Source organism: Watersipora subatra, chromosome 11, assembly GCF_963576615.1.
Source record: "Watersipora subatra chromosome 11, tzWatSuba1.1, whole genome shotgun sequence".
NCBI lineage: Eukaryota > Metazoa > Bryozoa > Gymnolaemata > Cheilostomatida > Watersiporidae > Watersipora > Watersipora subatra.
This window is the reverse complement of record NC_088718.1, coordinates 7,501-15,000: the sequence shown is the minus strand read 5'-3', so window position 1 is coordinate 15,000 and position 7,500 is coordinate 7,501. Positions and strand designations below refer to the sequence as shown.

The following is a 7,500-nucleotide window of genomic DNA, read 5'->3' as shown; positions in this document are numbered from 1 at the left end:
GATGGCAGGCAGGCAGGCAGGCAGGCAGGCAGGCAGGCAGGCAAAGTCAAAGTCAGACGATGGCAGGCAGGCAGGCAGGCAGGCAGGCAGGCAGGCAGGCAGGCAGGCAGGCAGGCAGGCAGGCAGGCAGGCAAAGTCAAAGTCAGACGATGGCAGGCAGGCAGGCAGGCAGGCAGGCAGGCAGGCAGGCAGGCAGGCAAAGTCAAAGTCAGACGATGGCAGGCAGGCAGGCAGGCAGGCAGGCAGGCAGGCAGGCAGGCAGGCAGGCAGGCAGGCAGGCAGGCAGGCAGGCAGGCAGGCAGGCAGGCAGGCAGGCAAAGTCAAAGTCAGACGATGGCAGGCAGGCAGGCAGGCAGGCAGGCAGGCAGGCAGGCAGGCAAAGTCAAAGTCAGACGATGGCAGGCAGGCAGGCAGGCAGGCAGGCAGGCAGGCAGGCAGGCAGGCAGGCAGGCAGGCAGGCAGGCAAAGTCAAAGTCAGACGATGGCAGGCAGGCAGGCAGGCAGGCAGGCAGGCAGGCAGGCAGGCAAAGTCAAAGTCAGACGATGGCAGGCAGGCAGGCAGGCAGGCAGGCAGGCAGGCAGGCAGGCAGGCAGGCAAAGTCAAAGTCAGACGATGGCAGGCAGGCAGGCAGGCAGGCAGGCAGGCAGGCAGGCAGGCAAAGTCAAAGTCAGACGATGGCAGGCAGGCAGGCAGGCAGGCAGGCAGGCAGGCAAAGTCAAAGTCAGACGATGGCAGGCAGGCAGGCAGGCAGGCAGGCAGGCAGGCAGGCAGGCAGGCAGGCAGGCAGGCAGGCAGGCAAAGTCAAAGTCAGACGATGGCAGGCAGGCAGGCAGGCAGGCAGGCAGGCAGGCAGGCAGGCAGGCAGGCAGGCAGGCAGGCAGGCAGGCAGGCAGGCAAAGTCAAAGTCAGACGATGGCAGGCAGGCAGGCAGGCAGGCAGGCAGGCAGGCAGGCAAAGTCAAAGTCAGACGATGGCAGGCAGGCAGGCAGGCAGGCAGGCAGGCAGGCAGGCAAAGTCAAAGTCAGACGATGGCAGGCAGGCAGGCAGGCAGGCAGGCTGCTCGTCTTGTCGGTCTTCTCAGGAGGCGGACTACCGCGCACTACTAGTAGAGGCCGTCTCGCTCGGCTAGCCGAAGGCTGCTCGTCTTGTCGGCCTTCTCAGGAGGCGGACTACCGCGCACTACTAGTAGAGGCCGTCTCGCTCGGCTAGCCGAAGGCTGCTCGTCTTGTCGGCCTTCTCAGGAGGCGGACTACCGCGCACTACTAGTAGAGGCCGTCTCGCTCGGCTAGCCGAAGGCTGCTCGTCTTGTCGGCCTTCTCAGGAGGCGGACTACCGCGCACTACTAGTAGAGGCCGTCTCGCTCGGCTAGCCGAAGGCTGCTCGTCTTGTCGGCCTTCTCAGGAGGCGGACTACCGCGCACTACTAGTAGAGGCCGTCTCGCTCGGCTAGCCGAAGGCTGCTCGTCTTGTCGGCCTTCTCAGGAGGCGGACTACCGCGCACTACTAGTAGAGGCCGTCTCGCTCGGCTAGCCGAAGGCTGCTCGTCTTGTCGGCCTTCTCAGGAGGCGGACTACCGCGCACTACTAGTAGAGGCCGTCTCGCTCGGCTAGCCGAAGGCTGCTCGTCTTGTCGGCCTTCTCAGGAGGCGGACTACCGCGCACTACTAGTAGAGGCCGTCTCGCTCGGCTAGCCGAAGGCTGCTCGTCTTGTCGGCCTTCTCAGGAGGCGGACTACCGCGCACTACTAGTAGAGGCCGTCTCGCTCGGCTAGCCGAAGGCTGCTCGTCTTGTCGGCCTTCTCAGGAGGCGGACTACCGCGCACTACTAGTAGAGGCCGTCTCGCTCGGCTAGCCGAAGGCTGCTCGTCTTGTCGGCCTTCTCAGGAGGCGGACTACCGCGCACTACTAGTAGAGGCCGTCTCGCTCGGCTAGCCGAAGGCTGCTCGTCTTGTCGGCCTTCTCAGGAGGCGGACTACCGCGCACTACTAGTAGAGGCCGTCTCGCTCGGCTAGCCGAAGGCTGCTCGTCTTGTCGGTCTTCTCAGGAGGCGAGCTCCCGCGTACTACTAGTAGTCGCCGTCTCGCTCGGCTAGCCGAAGGCTGCTCGTCTTGTCGGTCTTCTCAGGAGGCGAGCTCCCGCGTACTACTAGTAGTCGCCGTCTCGCTCGGCTAGCCGAAGGCTGCTCGTCTTGTCGGTCTTCTCAGGAGGCGAACTACCGCGCGCTACTAGTACCCGCGCGCTCCCGCCTTCGCGGGTCGTTCGATTCCATATCCGAGGGCGCGTACGCGAGTACGCGAGTGGGTACCGCCCTCCGGAACTCGAGCGATAAGGGAGCGCCCCCAACCGTCCGAGATCTTCTCGGACATTTCCTTGGCTGACTAGCGACTGGCCGCTCGACGCGTCGGAGTAGCACCTAGTGCGCCGCGCGCCGAAGCCGTCCGCGAGTGCTCGCGAGGCGAGCGAAGGGTCGGGACAGTCGAAACCGTCGCTCGAGCGGTACGACTGACGAGTCGCGAGGGGCGTCCTCTCCTTCGAGAGACGCTCGCTCGGCGTTGAGGTGATCGCGCGAAAGGTGGTGAACATTAGCGACGATCGAGTCGAGCCCGGCGATCGAGGCGCGCGGCCGGGTACCATCGACGACGATCGTCGCGCGACACGCCGACGGCCGTTTTCACGAACGGCGAGACGCGTCGCGACGCGGAGGCCTCGTCGCTAGAGGCGGCGAGCGCCGACAGTCGTCGCGCGCGTCTTACGCACGGGCAGTCGTAAGACGCGAGAGTCGCGCGCGGCTTCGCGAGGAGAGACGAAGCGCGGACGCGTCTGACGCGGACGTGTGCTTCGTACGCTCGCGAGGCGGCGGCGCGCGGCGAGCCTCGAGACACGAACCTAGATTGCCGCGTCCGTCGACCGAGGCGACGGACGCTAGAGGGCGCGAGGGACCGGCAACCCCTCGCGCCCGACGCCGGCGACGTACGCGTCGACCGAGCTCTATCTGGTTGATCCTGCCAGTAATCATATGCTTGTCTCAAAGATTAAGCCATGCATGTCTAAGTACAAGCCGTGTAGACGGCGAGACTGCGGACGGCTCATTAAATCGGTTATGACTCCACTGGGGACAGACTCACCCGTGGATAACGTGCGGTAACTCCGGTGCTAATACATGCGACAAGGCTCCGACTTCGCCTCCGGGCGTGGGAAGGGCGCACTTATTAGGCGAAAACCAGCGGCTCGTCTCCGGACGGGCCTCGGTGGACGACACCCGAGTAATTGCCGCCGATCGCACGGCCTTCGAGCCGGCGACGCCTACACTGAGTTTCTGATCTATCATGCTGACGACGGTTGGTGCTATGCCAACCGTGGCGTTAACGGATAACAGAGAATCTGGGTTCGATTCTGGAGAGGCCGCATGAGAAACGGCGACCACTTCTAAGGAAGGCAGCAGGCACGCAAATTACCCACTTCGGACACCGAGAGGTAGTGACGAACAATACCGATGCGGCGCGCAAACGCGTCGCCGTAATCGGAATGAGTACACTTCAAATCCTTTAACGAGGATCCACTAGAGGGCAAGCCTGGTGCCAGCAGCCGCGGTAATTCCAGCTCTAGCAGCGTATATTTATATTGCTGCGTTTAAAAAGCTCGTAGTTGAAGCGTCAGACGCGGGAGGGCGGACGGCCGTACCGGTCGCTCTCGCCCGACCGAGCCAGGCGCGGAGGGCGCGCGTCGCTTGCACTTCGCCGTGTGAGCGCGCCGCCGCTGCACGTTCACCTTGAAGAAATTGAACCGCTTAGAGGGGGCGAGCAGCTTGAACAGCTCAGCATGGTATGATGGAAAATGGGCTCGTACTCATTTTGTTGGTTAGAGAGTCGGCGAGCCAATGATTAACAGGGACTGCCGGGGGCATTCGTACTCGGACGGGAGAGGTGAAATTCAAGGATCGTCCGAAGACGCCCTACTGCGAAAGCATTTGCCAAGAATGTTTTCATTAATCAAGAACGAAAGTCAGAGGTGCGAAGGCGATCAGATACCGCCGTAGTTCTGACCGTAAACGTTGCCGACTGGCAATTGGGCGCACTTCTACAGAAGTTGCCGCCAGCAGTATTGCCCGGGAAACCAAAGTCATTGGGTTCCGGGGGGAGTATGGTTGCAAAGCTGAAACTTAAAGGAATTGACGGAAGGGCACCACCAGGAGTGGAGCCTGCGGCTTAATTTGACTCAACACGGGAAACCTCACCCGGCCCGAACACTGTTATGACAGACAGGTTGAGAGCTCTTTCTCGATTCAGTGGTTGGTGGTGCATGGCCGTTCTTAGTTCGTGGAGCGATCTGTCTGGTTAATTCCGATAACGAACGAGACTCTTGCCTGCTAAATAGACGGCGCCGACTACGGACGGCGACCGTTCGCTTCTTAGAGGGACAAGCGGCTTTTAGCCGCGTGAAGCGGAGAGCAATAACAGGTCAGTGATGCCCTCAGATGTTCGGGGCCGCACGCGCGCTACACTGTTCGCATCAGCGTGTTTCTCCCGCGCCGGTCGGCGTGGGCAACCCGTTGAACCGCGAACGTGCTAGGGATCGGAGATTGCAATTGTTCTCCGTGAACGAGGAATTCCTTGTACTGGCGAGTCATCAGCTCGCGGGGAATCTGTCCCTGCCCTTTGTACACACCGCCCGTCGCTACTACCGATTGAGTGGTTTAGTGAGGCTCACGGACCGCGCGCGGCACACGGCGCTCTCGGGCGTCGCGTCGCGAGGCGGAAAGTGAGACGAACTTGATCACTTCTAGGAAGTAAAAGTCGTAACAAGGTTTTCGTAGGTGAACCTGCGTAAGGATCATTGTCGATGATCCGGCCGTCGTTCGAGAACGCGTTCGCGAAAGCGACGCGCTCGAGAACGTCGACCGCGAGCCCGAAGAGAAAGGGAATTGACGGTTAGCGTCGAGGCGTCGACTTCGCGGTCGGCGTCGAGGCGGGAATTGACGGTTAGCGTCGAGGCGTCGACTTCGCGGTCGGCGCCGAGGCGGGAATTGACGGTTAGCGTCGAGGCGTCGACTTCGCGGTCGGCGCCGAGGCGGGAATTGACGGTTAGCGTCGAGGCGTCGACTTCGCGTTCGACGCCGAGGCGGGAATTGACGGCGCGTCGCGACGTCGACTTCGCGGTCGACGTCGAGGCGGGAATTGACGGTTACGCGAAAGGTACGGGTGCGTAGGACCGGGGTGGTCGGTAAAGTCGCGTCGCGCGTTTCGGCGCGCGCCGCGATTATCGCTCGAAGACCTCGTGCGAGCTAGCCGCCGTCGCACGGCGAGCTCGCGAGAGGCGCCCGTACCGAACTGCGCTCGTTCGTCTCGGTTTGACACACACGAGGACTGAAGCGAGGACCGGGCGAGGACTCGCGCGCGCGGGCGGCGCTGCCTGCCGCCCCGAGCGAGTCGAACGCGAACTGAGAGCGTAGCCCCGACTACGCGAAGCACAACTCTGAGCGGTGGATCACTCGGCTCGCACGTCGATGAAGAGCGCAGCCAGCTGCGTTAGGCAATGTGAACTGCAGGACACATCGATCATCGGCATCTCGAACGCACATTGTGGCCTCGGGTCATCCCGAGGCCGCGCCCGTCTGAGGGTCGTCATTCGCCGACCATCGTCGCTCGAGCGCGCCCTCGTCGGCGCCGCTCGCGACGCCCTGGGACGCTGCCGACCGCGCGTCGGCCTCGTCCTCAAGCGTACTACCGGCGCGCTCGCTCCCGAGGGGAGCGCGCGCCCGGGCCCGGACGACGCGTGACCGCGCGGAGAGAGAGAGAGAGACGAAGAGGTTACGGCGTAGCGCGCGCGAACGGCGACGCGCGTCGGGCGCGCGAGGTTTCGTCGAGTCGGTTCTCGACGAGCCCGCGCGGCCGCGACGCGGCGATCGCCGTCGCCTCCGTCGCTCGCGCGGCGACGGAGAGACCGCGCGCTCCCTCTTCGTCCCGCGCGGCTCTCGCGGTCGTCCGAACTCGTCTAGTACGACCTCAGATCGGACGCGACTACCCGCCGAACTTAAGCATATCAGTAAGCGGAGGAAAAGAAACTAACTAGGATTCCCCGAGTAGCGGCGAGCGAAAGGGGAGAAGCCCAGCGCCGAAGCCCGCGACCCCTCGGTCGCCGTGCAATGTGGCGTTTCGGCGGCGACTCGCGACCGTCGCTCCCGGCACGAGTATCTCTGAAAGGGTCTGCCCGAGCGGGTGTCAGCCCTCTACTCGCCGGACGAGCGTCGGACGCCCGTCGTCGTCGCGGAGTCGGGTTGCTTGAGAGTGCAGCCCAAAGCGGGTGGTAAGCTCCATCTAAGGCTAAATACCTAGTGCGAGACCGATAGCGAACAAGTACCGTGAGGGAAAGTTGCAAAGAACTTTGAAAAGAGAGTTCAAGAGTACGTGAAACCGTTCAGAGGCAAACGGACGGAACCGGGCGAGTTCGTCGTCGTCATTCAGCCGAGCGGCCGCGCTCTCTCGGGAGGGCGGTCCGATCGGTGCACTTGGCGGCGGCGGAGCGCGACGACCGCCCGTCGAGTCGTCGGAAGCCCGGCGGCTAGGTGGCGACGCGTTCGCGCGTCGTGTTATAGGCCGACCGAGGCGTTGACCGACTCGACGGGCGAGGAGCGCCTGCGGTGCACTCCCCGCGCGGGAGTGGCTCGAGGCGGCGGGCTCGCGGACGCCGGCGGCGAACTGCTCGCAGTTTGTCGTCGCGCGCGCCGTCTGTCGCGCCGCTCGACGCCACGCGGCACCCGGGGTCCGAGTCGTGTGGTTCCCGGCACTCCGTCCGACCCGTCTTGAAACACGGACCAAGGAGTTGAGCGCGCGCGCGAGTCGATGGGCTCACGCGCGAACCCCAGCGGCGCAGCTAAGGCAAAACGGGCGCGATCCGGCACTGGCGTGTCGGCGCAACGCCGGCCCGCGGGCGACTCGACGCGAGTGCCCGCGGCGCGAGAGCGCGCGCGCTCAGACCCGAAAGGTGGTGAACTATGCTTGAGCAGGGCGAAGCCAGAGGAAACTCTGGTGGAGGCTCGCAGCGATCCTGACGTGCAAATCGGTCGTCAAACTTGAGCATAGGGGCGAAAGACTAATCGAACCGCCTAGTAGCTGGTTCCCTCCGAAGTTTCCCTCAGGATAGCTGGCACTCGAGATAAATGGTTTTATCCGGTAAAGCGAATGATTAGAGGCATTGGGGACGAAACGTCCTCAACCTATTCTCAAACTTTAAATGGGTAAGAAGCGCGGCCCTTCCCGAGCGGGGTCGCGCGAGCTTAGCGCGAACAGAGAGTGCCCAGTGGGCCGTTTTTGGTAAGCAGAACTGGCGCTGTGGGATGAACCAAACGCCCGGTTAAGGCGCCCGACGCGCGCTCATGAGAGACCACAAAAGGTGTTGGTTGATATAGACAGCAGGACGGTGGCCATGGAAGTCGGAATCCGCTAAGGAGTGTGTAACAACTCACCTGCCGAATCAACTAGCCCTGAAAATGGATGGCGCTGGAG

General features: G+C 63.2%; 2 non-coding genes across 2 annotated transcripts in view; both read left to right on the top strand.

The window, feature by feature from the left end:
• The first annotated feature begins 5,466 nt into the window (after positions 1-5,466).
• On the top strand, positions 5,467-5,619 carry LOC137409214 (5.8S ribosomal RNA). Its single transcript, XR_010980450.1, has one exon. It is a non-coding gene; the product is annotated as a 5.8S ribosomal RNA (ribosomal RNA).
• Positions 5,620-5,995: 376 nt separating this feature from the next.
• LOC137409238 (large subunit ribosomal RNA) overlaps positions 5,996-7,500 on the top strand; it is a 3,771-nt gene continuing 2,266 nt past the window's right edge. The window contains exon 1 of the ribosomal RNA XR_010980472.1: positions 5,996-7,500. This exon is cut by the window's right edge and continues 2,266 nt beyond it. This is a non-coding gene — a ribosomal RNA (large subunit ribosomal RNA).